This window comes from Triticum dicoccoides, chromosome 7A (genome assembly GCF_002162155.2).
Source record: "Triticum dicoccoides isolate Atlit2015 ecotype Zavitan chromosome 7A, WEW_v2.0, whole genome shotgun sequence".
Taxonomy (NCBI): Eukaryota; Viridiplantae; Streptophyta; class Magnoliopsida; order Poales; family Poaceae; genus Triticum; species Triticum dicoccoides.
The window spans coordinates 667,229,634-667,245,718 of NC_041392.1; positions in this window are offsets into that span (position 1 = coordinate 667,229,634).

Consider the following 16,085-nt stretch of genomic DNA (forward strand, 5'->3'; position numbering starts at 1 on the left):
CTCCTCTTTGCCGCTCGCTCCTCCTTTCCTCTCGTCTGGTGGCGCCCATGAATCGTCACGTGCGAGACGCTCGAGTTCGGCCATGGTCACCGCCGTGCTCAGAGCTCGGCCATGACCGCCGCCGCGCTCACCAACACGCCCACATGCTCCGGCTCAAGCTCGGCCATGGCCGCCACCGCGCCCGGATCTGGATCCGGAGCGCCCTTCGACCCCTCACCGCGCGCTGCTCGCCGCCGAGCATCACGGGAGTGGTCGCCGCCCCGCCGTCTTCGGATCCGGCCGCCGCTGCCATCTCTATTCTTGCCCCAGCCCGACTGGTGGAAAGGTGATTTGGGCGACGGGAGGGGAGGGGAGGAGGCAGAGCACAGGGGATGAAGGGTGGCGGTGGCGGCGACGGCGAGTGCGGGGACAATGGGGGCGAATGGGAGGACGAAGAGGCGAGGCAGACACCCTCCCTCGTCTCATCCAACCACGGGCCAATCGGGGATCAACACGTCACAGGGCAACGAGTGAAATGACGAAAATACCCTCGGCGGGGCACAGGAATAACGGCGGTGGCATGAGATATTTTCGGCGGAGAGCTGAATTGTTCATTGCTACAGCCTCTCTGGTCCAATCTAGCGGTTGCGATCAATCGGGAGCGAGATCCAATGGCCGAAAACGCATTAAGGGGTTCGATCCGACGGCCGAAATGCTCTAAACTCTGTGAGCGTTCGAAGGCTGCTTTGGTTCTTGTTTCTGGATGTAAATGTAGGAACGCACGAACCACAATCGCCTACGACTGCTGTAGGTAAATCAAATGTCAAGGGCGAAGCTAGCCACACCAATGACCTATTGAAAACAAACAACACAACTTGCATTGTTCAAACAAACAACACAACACACATTGTTCAAACAAATGACGGAAACAAATACGTCATAAAATTAAACGCCACCGAGAGCAAACATCAGAAGTTAAACGGCACAAACAGCCTGGACGTCGTACAACACACATCAGTAATTAAACTGGAAATCCCCTAAAAAAAGTAATTAAACTGGAAAGCAGTAATTAAACTGGAAAGGGTACAAAGACAGCGAAAATCGACTATGCTGCGCATCAGCTTCAACTTGTTATAAGCAGAAATAGACATCATACAACACAACTAGGCAACAGAGATCATAACACGACTAATTAAGATGCATCTAATAGCACAACTAAGTAACACTAGCCATGAGCCAAGACGACATGTATCGTCGTCTATGTCGGAACGTCAATATTTAGGACGCATCGACCGCTATTCTAATAAAGTTTAGAGACGGCCTAGGATGCGTTCCGCTTCTTCGCCTTCCTCGTCGCTGTCGTGGTGGATGACGTCGTACTGGTCGTCGGGGAGGTTGGCCCTTGGGTCGTCGTCGTGGAAGACGTCGACCTGGACGTAGGCGTTCCCGTCGCGCTTGAAGTCGGCGAGGACCCTCTCATGGTGGGCTCGCTCGGCCTTGATGGCGACCATGGAGCGGAGAGTCTCGGGGAGGTTGGGCAGGGGAGGGCGAGGCTTCTTGTCCCACTCGAGCAGCCACTTGATGTAGCTGTTCCGATGGTCCATCTTCACCATCCTCTTCTCCTTGATCCGATACCCCTCATACGGGTTGAGCCTCAACCTCTCGGGGGATGCAGCACCACCAGCAGGCGCCGCCTCCTTCTCCATCGGGATCGAAGCCTCCTCCAACGAGTTCGTCGATTGCGTCGTAACCCTAAGTCGCAAGATCCCCTTCTCGATCTCGATCGATTTCGTCGTAACCCTAAGTCGCTCGATCCCCTTCACGATCTCGATCTGGCTGAGTGGGTTGCGGCGGTGGGGTGGGTGGAAAGGGGGGAGGGAGGGCATAGATATAGTTGGTCAAGCCCTAGCTCCTGTCGGAAACGGACTGAGACGGCCCAAAGGAAATCGTCCCATGGGCTTCTACCAATGCCCCCACCAATTTTTTCATTGAATTATATATGATCTTTTTTTTTGCGGAACTATACACTGATGAAGTAAAGATGAAACCTTATTGAAAATTTCCTGGATCAAGTTGAAGTTTAGCGCAGCGTGCCGTGTTACCTGGCTTCGTCGTGGTGATCGTAACATGAAGTATTTTAACCAGTTTGCCTCTGCTAGGCGTCGGAGAAATTTGATCAAAAAATTGAGAAATAGTAATAATGGGTGGGTTGAGGGTAATGATAACCTCAATCCATTAATTTGTGATTATTTTGGTAACCTCTTTTAAGTCTGATTCAACCGAGATCAACTAGGAGCTCATGCATGCGGTCAAGCCACGTGTATCGAGCAATATGAATAGGCTTCTTATTGCGCCATACTAGGTGCGCAAGGCTCTATTTACGATCCTTGTATCCGACGCGCTACTTGTATCCGAATTGGTGCACACACCCCCAGCATACACAGGTTTCCTCGGTGGGCCGGCCAATCAGGAAAGCGCTTTTATACATCAGTTTGGTTTCTTTCTACATGTTTCATGTGGGTTTTAAACCATTTTTGTTTGATTTTATTTTTATTTTCTTTTTCTTTTTTGCTCATTTTTTAAACCTGTCCAAACTCATGACCTTTTTCCCATTTCATGAACTTCTTCAAACCCTTGAACTTTATGAAATTTCGCCAGCTTTTGAAATGCATGAACTTTTTTCCATATTCTTGGAAAAAAATCATCTTCCTGAACTTTTTTTCCTAGTCATGTACCTTTTACAAATGCGTGATTTTTTTAAAAAATTTGCAAACCTTTGTTCAAATGTGTGATTTTTCTCAAACTCAATATTATTTCTAAATTAGCAAAAAATTTAAAAAAATTGAGCATTTTCGCAAATCCATTACGTTTTTGCAAAATCATGAGCTCCATTCTTTTCTTTTGCGGGGTTCCATTCAAAATATGTGAACTTTTTCAAAATTGGGTAATTTCTTTAAATTCGTTACAAAAATTAAATACATGAACATTTTGGAGTTCGTGAACATTTTTTAACTTCATGCAAAAAAAAGCAATTACGCGCACAATGTTTTTCGCCTTCGTAAAAAAAATCAAAATCTGCAATTTGAAAAAAAAAATCAGCCGGTGGTTGGGCCATGGGTCATCGGTCAACCCTTCTCTTGAGAAGTAGGGGGCAACGAGCGATCGTGCACGTTAGCCGTGTTGTTGGGCCAGCCGACGCCAACGAGCGCTTGAGCGTCGGTTCGCTTCCACGATGCTTAGAGCACTAATTAGGAGGCAACTCCTATTTGCCGCCCGCAGACGACAAACTATCGAGGAAACGCCTGCAGTAGAGCCAGATTAGCCGGCCCACTATGGGGTTCGCGTGATTGTTTCGTGGGAGCTCTTGTTCGGCGCCTTAAGCGCCCGAACAGGTAGCTGCCGCCCGTGCGCCCTGCCACATGGGCCGGCCCAGAAGACCTGCAGAAAAGAAAACGCAAACCGCGAGAAAAAAATTACCAATAAATCAGGAGAACTGTGAATCAAACTCTGAACGCGAATGCAAATGCCCACCGTCGTTAACCACTAGGACATTCTCAGTTTGTTGAGTACTAATGGAAACAGACCTTATTTAACCATTCCTCAAGTACAAAAAATAAACATATACTGGTATTATATACTAACTATAATTATATTTGAATAAAGAAAGCATAAAGTTGAAAAAGCATTCGCAAAAACACGAATTGAAATAAATAAGCAAATTTCAAAAAGGTTTGTACCAATTTGGAAAAAATGCAAAAACGAAAAATTTCATGAATTTTAAAAGGAGTTATCGAATTTGAAAAAATTTCACCAATTTATATAAAAAAACCAAAATTTCAAAGCACCTGATCGAATTAAGAAAAGTTCATCGAATTCAAAAAAGTTCATCGGTTCTGAAAAAAGTTCACCGATTTTGAAAAAAAAAGTTCATCGATTTTGAAAAGTTTCATCAATAATGAAAGAAAGCACATCAATTTTGAAAAAAGTTCACCGATTTTAGGACAAAAAATCATGAATTCTTAAATTAGTTCATCGATTTTGAAAAAAAGTTCATCAACATTGAAAACGTTCATTGAATTTGGAAAACCCTTCATCAATTTCGAAAGAAAGTTTATCGATTCTAGAAAAAATTCATCGAGTTTGTAAAAATGTTCATCGATTTCGAAAAAACATTCATCGATCTTGAAGAAATGTTCATTGATTCTAAAAAAATAAATCACGAATGTGAATAAAAATTTCACGCATTTTGCAAAAAGAAAAATAATGAGAAAAAAAAGCCGAACAAAACAGTTCCCAGAAAAAGGAAAAAACGAAAAAGAAAAAGAATAAAGTTCCGCGAACTGTGGAGGATAAATGAGGGAAGACGATGTGACTGTAAACGACCAATGGAGGTAGCCTAGTGGTTGCTACGCGTTGCTTTGAATAAAAGGTCTCTAGTTCGAATCTTTATGGTCGCAGCTTTTTTGGAATTTTAACAGGAAAGGAAGAAATAGTTAAATGGGCCGGCCCAGTTGCGGGAGGGAGGGTTTGCTGCAGGCGCCCGTTATTCGTCGCTGCTCTTTCTTTCGTTGGATTTTTTTCTTCTTCCACGTTTTGGGTTTTCTTCGGTTTTTTACTGGTTTTGTTCCCTTCATTCGTTTTCCCTTTTTGGCTCCTTTCTAGGTTTTCTTCCGGTTTTCCTTTTTTACTGTTAAATGGGACGGCCCAGTTGCGGGAGGGAGGGTTTGCTGCAGGCACCCGTTATTCGTCGCTGCTCTTTCTTTCGTTGGATTTTTTTCTTCTTCCACGTTTTGGGTTTTCTTCGGTTTTTTACTGGTTTTGTTCCCTTCATTCGTTTTCCCTTTTTGGCTCCTTTCTAGGTTTTCTTCCGGTTTTCCTTTTTTACTGTTTATATTTTTTGTGTATAAACACAAATGTTAACCACACTTTACAAAAATGATCATCGTGTATTAAGAAAATGGTAGGTGTATTTAAAAAATATTATTGATTATTTTTTAAAAGTCAGCATATGCCACAAAAATGTTCAATACGTATTTAAATACTGTTCAGCATATAACACAAAAAATGTTCAATGTAGCTACCCCGACTGGCGTATATCCATCTTAAGGTCTGGAGTTCGACCCCCAATCATGCGGGGTTTTTTTTTTGAGAATTTGTGGTTTTATTTTTTCTTGACCTTTGTACATTCGCTCGACGCTTGCGAATGGGCCGGCTCATTTGCGAGCAAGCTTAAGTGAAAGCTCGACTATTGGACACACGCACCCCTAAAAAGACCATTGGACGCACGAGGCCGTCCAATAAGAGCTCTCCTAATTAACGGGTGTCTGGCTTTCTATGTGGATACTATTTGCTGCCCGTGCGTGTTAAATAAACGGGGTGATGTCTGACAGTAATCTGGCGGGCCGACCCAGTTCGTTCGCCGCATGGTTATTCGTTCCGTTTGTATTGCTTTCTTATTTGTATGTTTACCCGGTTTATACATGGAGAATCTTTCTATATATCGTGAACCTTTTTAAAATGTATGGTGAAGTTTTGTAATATACAGTGCACATTTTCTTATACAAACTGCTTTTTTAAGGTATGGTGAACTATTTTTTAATATATACTGAACATTTTTTAATACACATGAAACTTTTTTAAAACACACACCAAATGATTTTTTTAAGGAACTAAAAGGTAAATAACCAAAGAGAAAAGGGAAAATCTAAGTTAAGGCGTGCGCAGCTTGTCCTTCCCGTGCGGCGGCGCGCTGCGATTCGCACAAGCTTGATCCCCGCGGTTGAGACAAAAAGCAGCGAATTTTTTTTTGCGAGAGAAAATGTTTTTTTCTTTGTTATCCTGCATGCATAGCCGACTACAGTGAAATCATTTTTCCTCTGCACTTGTCATATTGCACAGCCGGGACAAGCAGTTGTGCAAGAAACATCCGCCTACTCCCTAAAAAATAAGGGTTCATTTGCCTCACATCGGTCCGCCTCGTCTCCATTGGCCTTAGGGACATGGAGCGCGGTCGATCCCGGCCCTTGCCGGTGGGAGGGCTCCATTTTTAGATGTGTCTTCGAGATTTATTAGGGTTTGTGTCCTACTTCAGGAAGGCAAGACGACGACGGCTCCCTGAATATGGAATAAAATTATCCCGGCCTAGCCCCAGTTCCCATGGTGCATCTAACATTGTCGGTGGGCCTGCCCTATGCCAGCCCTCTCTCTCTCTCCACTAAGGCCAATAAGCCCATTAATTCTCCGAGGGGGGTGTCCGGTAACCGTCCGGCACTCCGGTTTTCTCCAAAATCACCCGGAACACTTCTGGTGTCCGAATATAGTCGTCCAATATATCAATCTTTATGTCTCGACCATTTCGAGACTCCTCGTCATGTCCGTGATCACATCCGGGACTCCGAACAACCTTCGGTGCATCAAAACATATAAACTCATACTATAACTGTCATCGAAACGTTAAGCGTACCGACCCTACGGGTTCAAGAACTATGTAGACATGACCGAGACACGTCTCCAGTCAATAACCAATAGCGGAACCTGGATGCTCATATTGGCTCCCACATATTCTACGAAGATCTTTATCGGTCAGACCGCATAACAACATACGTTTTTCCCTTTGTCATCGGTATGTTACTTGCCCGGGATTCGATCGTCGGTATCTCAATACCTAGTTCAATCTCGTTACTGGCAAGTCTCTTTACTCGTTCCGTAATACATCATCCCACAACTAACTCATTAGTTGCAATGCTTGCAAGGCTTAAGTGATGTGCATTACCGAGAGGGCCCAGAGATACCTCTCCGACAATCGGAGTGACAAATCCTAATCTCGAAATACGCCAACCCAACAAGTACCTTCGGAGACACCTGTAGAGAACCTTTATAATCACCCAGTTATGTTGTGACGTTTGGTAGCACACAAAGTGTTCCTCCGGTAAACGGGAGTTGCATAATCTCATAGTCATAGGAACATGTATAAGTCATGAAGAAAGCAATAGCAACATACTAAACGATCGGGTGCTAAGCTAACGGAATGGGTCAAGTCAATCACATCATTCTCCTAATGATATGATCCCGTTAATCAAATGACAACTCATGTCTATGGTTAGGAAACATAACCATCTTCGATTAACGAGCTAGTCAAGTAGAGGCATACTAGTGACACTTTGTTTGTCTATGTATTCACACATGTATTATGTTTCCGGTTAATACAATTCTAGCATGAATAATAAGCATTTATCATGATATAAGGAAATAAATAATAACTTTATTATTGCCTCTAGGGCATATTTCCTTCAGTCTCCCACTTGCACTAGAGTCAATAATCTAGATTACACTATAATGATTCTGACACCCATGGAGCCTTGGTGTTGATCATGTTTTGCTCGTGGAAGAGGCTTAGTCAACGGGTCTGCAACATTCAGATCCGTATGTATCTTGCAAATTTCTATGTCTCCCACCTGGACTAGATCCCGGATGGAATTGAAGTGTCTCTTGATGTGCTTGGTTCTCTTGTGAAATCTGGATTCCTTCGCCAAGGCTATTGCTCCAGTATTGCCACAAAAGATTTTCATTGGACCCGATGCACTAGGTATGACACCTAGATCGGATATGAACTCCTTCATCCAGACTCCTTCATTTGCTGCTTCTGAAGCAGCTATGTACTCCGCTTCACACGTAGATCCCGCCACGACGCTTTGTTTAGAACTGCACCAACTGATAGCTCCACCGTTCAATGTAAACACGTATCCGGTTTGCGATTTAGAATCATCTGGATCAGTGTCAAAGCTTGCATCAACGTAACCATTTACGATGAGCTCTTTGTCACCTGCATAAACGAGAAACATATCCTTTGTCCTTTTCAGGTATTTCAGGATGTCTTGACCGCTGTCCAGTGATCCACCCCTGGATTACTTTGGTACCTCCCTGCTAGACTTATAGCAAGGCACACATCAGGTCTGGTACACAGCATTGCATACATGATAGAGCCTATGGCTGAAGCATAGGGAACATCTTTCATTTTCTCTCTATCTTCTGCAGTGGTCGAGCATTGAGTCTTACTCAACTTCACACCTTGTAACACAGGCAAGAACCCTTTCTTTGCTTGATCCATTTTGAACTTCTTCAAAACTTTGTTAAGGTATGTGCTTTGTGAAAGTCCAATTAAGCGTTTTGATCTATCTCTATAGATCTTAATGCCCAATATGTAAGCAGCTTCACCGAGGTCTTTCATTGAAAAACTCTTATTCAAGTATATCTTTATGCTATCCAGAAATTCTATATCATTTCCAATCAGTAATATGTTGTCCACATATAATATCAGAAATGCTACAGAGCTCCCACTCACTTTTTTGTAAATACAGGCTTCTCCAAAAGTCTGTATAAAACCAAATGTTTTGATCACACTATCAAAGCATTTATTCCAACTCCGAGAGAATTGCACCAGTCCATAAATGAATCGCTGGAGCTTGCACACTTTGTTAGCTCCCTTTGGATCGACAAAACCTTCCGGTTGCATCATATACAACTCTTCTTCCAGAAATCCATTCAGGAATGCAGTTTTGACATCCATCTGCCATATTTCATAATCATAAAATGCGGCAATTGCTAACATGATTCGGACAGACTTAAACATCGCTACGGGTGAGAAGGTCTCATCGTAGTCAATCCCTTGAACTTGTCGAAAACCTTTCGCAACAACTCGAGCTTTACAGACAGTAACATTACCGTCAGCGTCTGTCTTCTTCTTGAAGATCCATTTATTCTCAATTGCTTGCCGATCATCGGGCAAGTCAACCAAAGTCCACACTTTGTTCTCATACATGGATCCCATCTCAGATTTCATGGCCTCAAGCCATTTTGCGGAATCTGGGCTCACCATCGCTTCTTCATAGTTCGCAGGTTCATCATGATCTAGTAGCATGACTTCCAGAACAGGATTACCGTACCACTCTGGTGCGGATCTTACTCTGGTTGATCTACGAGATTCAGTAGCAACTTGATCTGAAGTTCCATGATCATCATCATTAACTTCCTCACTAATTGGTGTAGGCGTCACAGAAACCGGTTTCTTTGATGAACTACTTTCCAATAGAGGAGCAGGTACAGTTACCTCATCAAGTTCTACTTTCCTCCCACTCACTTCTTTCGAGAGAGACTCCTTCTCTAGAAAAACTCTGAATTTAGCAACAAAAGTCTTGCTTTCGGATCTGTGATAGAAGGTGTACCCAACAGTCTCCTTTGGGTATCCTATGAAGACACATTTCTCCGATTTGGGTTCGAGCTTATCAGGTTGAAGCTTTTTCACATAAGCATTGCAGCCCCAAACTTTCAGAAACGGCAACTTTGGTTTCTTGCCAAACCACAGTTCATAAGGCGTCGTCTCAATGGATTTCGATGGTGCCCTATTTAACGTGAATGTGTCCGTCTCTAAAGCATAACCCTAAAATGATAGTGGTAAATCAGTAAGAGACATCATAGATCGCACCATATCTAGTAAAGTACGATTACGATGTTCGGACACACCATTACATTGTGGTGTTCCGGGTGGCGTGAGTTGCGAAACTATTCCGCATTGCTTCAAATGTAGACCAAACTTGTAACTCAAATATTCTCCTCCACGATCCGATCGTAGAAACTTTATTTTCTTGTTACGATGATTTTCAACTTCACTCTGAAATTCTTTGAACTTTTCAAATGTTTCAGACTTATGTTTCATTAAGTAGATATACCCATATCTGCTTAAATCATCTGTGAAGGTGAGAAAATAACGATATCCGCCACGAGCCTCAATATTCATCGGACCACATACATCTGTATGTATGATTTCCAACAAATTTGTTGCTCTCTCCATAGTACCGGAGAACGGCGTTTTAGTCATCTTGCCCATGAGGCACGGTTCGCAAGTACCAAGTGATTCATAATCAAGTGGTTCCAAAAGTCCATAAGTATGGAGTTTCTTCATGCGCTTTACACTGATATGACCTAAACGGCAGTGCCACAAATAAGTTGCACTATCATTATCAACTCTGTATCTTTTGGCTTCAATATTATGAATATGTGTATCACTACTATCGAGATTCAACAAAAATAGGCCATTCTTCAAGGGTGCATGACCATAAAAGATATTACTCATATAAATAGAACAACCATTATTCTCTGATTTAAATGAATAACCGTCTCGCATCAAACAAGATCGAGGTATAATGTTCATGCTCAACGCTGGCACCAAATAACAATTATTTAGGTCCAATACTAATCCCGAAGGTAGATGTATAGGTAGCGTGCCGACCGAGATCACATCGACTTTGGAACCATTTCCCACGCGCATCGTCACCTCGTCCTTAGCCAATCTTCGCTTAATCTGTAGCCCCTGTTTCGAGTTGCAAATATTAGCAACAGAACCAGTATCAAATACCCAGGTGCTACAGCGAGCATTAGTAAGGTACACATTAATAACATGTATATCACATATACCTTTGTTCACCTTGCCATCCTTCTTATCCGCCAAATACTTAGGGCAGTTCTACTTCCAGTGACCAGTCTGCTTGCAGTAGAAGCACTCAGTTTCAGGCTTAGGTCCAGACTTGGGTTTCTTCTCCTGAGCAGCAACTTTCTTGCTGTTCTTCTTGAAGTTCCCCTTCTTCTTCCCTTTGCCCTTTTTCTTGAAACTACTGGTCTTATTGACCATCAACATTTGATGCTCCTTCTTGATTTCTACCTTCGCAGCCTTTAGCATTGCGAAGAGCTCGGGAATCGTCTTATCCATCCCTTGCATATTATAGTTCATCACGAAGCTCTTGTAGCTTGGTGGCAGTGATTGGAGAATTTTGTCAATGACGCTATCATCTGGAAGATTAACTCCCAGTTGAATCAAGTGATTGTAGTACCCAGACATCTTGAGTATATGCTCACTGACAGAACCATTCTCCTCCATCTTGCAGCTATAGAACTTATTGGAGACTTCATATCTCTCAATCCGGGCATTTGCTTGAAATATTAACTTCAACTCCTGGAACATCTCATATGCTCCATGACGTTCAAAACGTCGTTAAAGTCCCGGTTCTAAGCTGTAAAGCATGGCACATTGAACTATCGAGTAGTCATCAGCTTTGCTCTCCCAGACGTTCTTAACGTCGTCAGTTGCATCAGCAGCAGGCCTGGCACCTAGCGGTGCTTCCAGGACGTAATTCTTCTGTGCAGCAATGAGGATAATCCTCAAGTTACGGACCCAGTCCATGTAATTGCTACCATCATCTTTCAACTTTGCTTTCTCAAGGAACGCATTAATATTCAACAGAACAACAGCACGGGCCATCTATCTACAATCAACATAGACAAACAAGATACTATAAGGTACTAAGTTCATGATAAATTTAAGTTCAATTAATCATATTACTTAAGAACTCCCACTTAGATAGACATCCCTCTAATCCTCTAAGTGATCACGTGATCCAAATCAACTAAACCATGTACGATCATCACGTGAGATGGAGTAGTTTCAATGGTGAACATCACTATGTTGATCATATCTACTATATGATTCACGCTCGACCTTTCGGTCTCCGTGTTCCGAGGCCATATCTGTTATATGATAGGCTCGTCAAGTTTAACCTGAGTATTCCGCGTGTGCAACTGTTTTGCACCCGTTGTATTTGAACGTAGAGCCTATCACACCCGATCATCACGTGGTGTCTCAGCACGAAAAACTTTCGCAACGGTGCATACTCAGGGAGAACACTTTATACTTTGATAATTTAGTGAGGGATCATCTTATAATGCTACCGTCAATCAAAGCAAGATAAGATGCATAAAAGATGAACATCACATGCAATCAATATAAGTGATATGATGTGGCCATCATCATCTTGTGCTTGTGATCTCCATCTCCGAAGCACCGTCATGATCACCATCGTCACTGGCACGACACCTTGATCTCCATCGTAGCATCGTTGTCGTCTCGCCAACTTATGCTTCTACGACTACCGCTACCGCTTAGTGATAAAGTAAAGCATTATAGGGCAATTGCATTGCATACAATAAAGCAACAACCATATGGCTCCTGCCAGTTGCCAATAACTCGGTTACAAAACATGATCATCTCATACAATAAAATTTAGTATCATGTCTTGACCATATCATATCACAACATGCCTTGCAAAAACAAGTTAGACGTCCTCTACTTTGTTGTTGCAAGTTTTACGTGGCTGCTACGGGCTTAGCAAGAACCGTTCTTACCTACGCATACGATAGTTTGTCAAGTTGGTGTTGTTTTAACCTTCGCAAGGACCGGGCGTAGCCACACTCGGTTCAACTAAAGTTGGAGAAACTGACACCCGCCAGCCACCTATGTGCAAAGCACGTCGGTGGAACCAGTCTCGCGTAAGCGTACGCGTAATGTCGGTCCGGGCCGCTTCATCCAACAATACTACCGAACCAAAGTATGACATGCTGATAAGTAGTATGACTTATATCGCCCACAACTCACTTGTGTTCTACTCGTGCATATGACATCTACGCATAAAACCTGGCTCGGATGCCACTGTTGGGGAACGTAGTAATTTTAAAAAAAAATCCTACGCACACGCAAGATCATGGTGATGCATAGCAACGAGAGGGGAGAGTGTTGTCCACGTACCCTCGTAGACCGAAAGCGAAAGTGTTAGCACAACGCGGTTGATGTAGTCGTACGTCTTCACGATCCGACCGATCAAGTACCGAACGTACGGCACCTCCGAGTTCAGCACACGTTCAGCCCGATGACGTCCCTCGAACTCCGATCCAGTCAAGTGTTGAGGGAGAGTTTCATCGGCACGACGGCGTGGTGACGATGTTGATGTTTTACCGACGCAGGGCTTCGCCTAAGCACCGCTACAGTATTATCGAGGTGGACTATGGTGGAGGGGGGCACCGCACACGGCTAAAAGATCAAACAGATCAATTGTTGTCTCTATGGGGTGCCTCCTGCCCCCGTATATCAAGGAGCAAGGGGGAGGCCGGCCGGCCCTCTATGGCGCGCCAGGAGGAGGAGTCCTCCTCCTAGTAGGAGTAGGACTCCCCTCTTTCCTACTCCTACTAGGAGGGGGAAAGGAAGGGGAGAGGGGGAAGGAAAGGGGGGCACCGCCCCCCTCTCCTAGTCCAATTCGGACCAGAGGGGGAGGGGCGCGCGGCCTGCCCTATGCCTGCCCTCTCTCTCCACTAAGGCCTATAAGGCCCATTACTTCTCCCGGGGGGGGGGGGGTCCGGTAACCCTCTAGCACTCTGGTTTTCTCCGAAATCATCCGGAACACTTCCGATGTCCGAATATAGTCGTCCAATATATCAATCTTTATGTCCCGACCATTTTGAGACTCCTCGTCATGTCCGTGATCACATCTGGGACTCCGAACAACCTTCGGTACATCAAAACATATAAACTCATAATATAACTGTCATCGAAACGTTAAGCGTACGGACCCTACGGGTTCGAGAACTATGTAGACATGACCGAGACACGTCTCCGGTCAATTAACAATAGCGGAACCTGGATGCTCATATTGGCTCCCACATATTCTATTAAGATCTTTATCGGTCAGACCGCATAACAACATACGTTGTTCCCTTTGTCATCGGTATGTTACTTGCCCGAGATTCAATCATCGGTATCTCAATACCTAGTTCAATCTCGTTACCGGCAAGTCTCTTTACTCGTTCCGTAATACATCATCCCGTAACTAACTCATTAGTTGCAATGCTTGCAAGGCTTAAGTGATGTGCATTACCGAGAGGGCCGGGAGATACCTCTCCGACAATCGGAGTGACAAATCCTAATCCCGAAATACGCCAACCCAACAAGTACCTTTGGAGACACCTGTAGAGAACCTTTATAATCACCCAGTTACGTTGTGACGTTTGGTAGCACACAAAGTGTTCCTCCGGTAAATGGGAGTTGCATAATCTCATAGTCATAGGAACATGTATAAGTCATGAAGAAAGCAATAGCAACATACTAAACGATCGGGTGCTAAGCTAACGGAATGGGTCAAGTCAATCACATCATTCTCCTAATGATATGATCCCGTTAATCAAATGACAACTCATGTCTATGGTTAGGAAACATAACCATCTTCGATTAACGAGCTAGTCAAGTAGAGACATACTAGTGACACTTTGTTTGTCTATGTATTCAGACATGTATTATGTTTCCGGTTAATACAATTCTAGCATGAATAATAAACATTTATCATGATATAAGAAAATAAATAATAACTTTATTATTGCCTCTAGGGCATATTTCCTTCATTGCCCCCAATTCATTCAACGATAATGGTTTGGCCTTTGGTGAGCCACCTTGAAGATTCGTAAAGCTGCATATCAATGATGGAGTCACGCCAAGATCGGGTAAGGTGATGATCAGTCATCTTTTATTTGGTAACAGATGTGATGGTACGAGAGACATGTGACGAATGTTGGTGTCAAGCTTACAGCTTGCATCGAAGCCACTCAAACCGATGACGGACTAACTTTTACATGGACTAACTGGACTCCTTGAGTAGCCAAAAAAATTACGTAGTACATACTAGTAGTATTGCTATCTCTTTTGGATTAGTTTGAATCTCTATTCCTAATGGAGCAGTTGGTAGTCTCGCTTTCAGGTTTTTTTTCGTCCCACCTCTCATGGTTTTTTTTGGTACCTCCCGTGGCCCTGGGAGTTGGTGCGGTGGAAGCGGCACTTGAAGGACCCAACGTGGGTGGCCGGTGCGCAGACGCACTTGGAAGCGGGCCCGTGGCCCGCGCCAGACGATGCCGACGCTGACCCGGGCCACCTCCTCCGCATATTCTTGGAGCTGTGGCTGGCCGATTTACATGAAATTATTTTCCTTAGTTGTGGTGGCAAATATAATACACATAATCGATATTGTTATGCACTAGCGTGTGTGTGTGTGTGTGAAATAGATGGATTATGGTCCCGTACCCAGTAAGATGGATGTGTGTGTGTGTGTTAGAGAGAGAGAGGGAGAGGGGGAGAGAGAGTGAGGAAGAGGGAGGGAGAGAGTGTGTGTGTGAGGATTTGATGGTAAAAAAGGTTGCCAATGTCACTTGATATGTATGAGAATATTAATATCGAACTTTTAAAGTTAATGTGGCCCCGTTGCAACGCACGGGCGTTCTTCTAGTTGCAGTAGTATTGTTGTCTCAGTTGTTGTGACATTTTTTTGCGTGGTAGCCGTTGTCTTCACTGAAATTGTTTAGTTAAAAAGAACTGCAATTTTTGTAGTATAAATTATCCCTTTAGCTACATTTCAGCCAGCTGACTTTTTATTTTGTGGTCAATGGATTTTCTGTTCATTGGATGTGCTTTGAGATCTGTGTTGTTTTCATTTTTTCTGTTTAATTCTGTTGTGGGATGTGTGGAATCGATTGACCCCTATTTTGGGCCAGTCGAATTGCTTCCTGGGCTTGTTTTTGTTCTTCTGGGTTGCGTTTTTCTTTTTCCTTTTTCCCTTTTTCTTTATTGGTCTTTTTGGGTTTTTGGCTGAGTGTAACTATATACATACATATACTATATAATATGTGCAAAAATTTCATTATTATATGATTATTTTTGCTTATTACGATAAAGTATAATTTTGGTGGAAAGTTGTGCACAAGTTTTTTTAATTTCTCTCTTCTTAAAGGAAATACCATCGCCATTAATTCATTCCTTTTTAGAAAAAAATCATTATTTGATATTGTTTGGCACTTAATTTTGATTCTACTTTAAGGTCAAGTACCAATGCCACTATTCATTTGTTCTTAGATTTTGTATTTGCAAAAGTTCCACTTTTATATGCTTATTCTTGCATATTTTTAAACAGTGCAATTTTTATTTATATTTCGCGCAAATTTTGTCAGTGTTTGTTTTAGATTCTTTTTCTCAGTTTTTTTCTTCTTAAACGGTAATACCAATGCCACATATTCATTCTTTCTTTCTTTTGTGGGTATTTTTGCTTTTTTTATTCTAGTTTTCTGTTTCTATGCGCTTTTTCTTTTTCTTTTTTTCCTTTTATTGGTTATTTCTTGTTTTTTGTGGGTTTTAGCTGTTTTTTTTGTTGAGTTATCTTTTTTCTTTATGTGTTTTTTTGGAAGTTGAG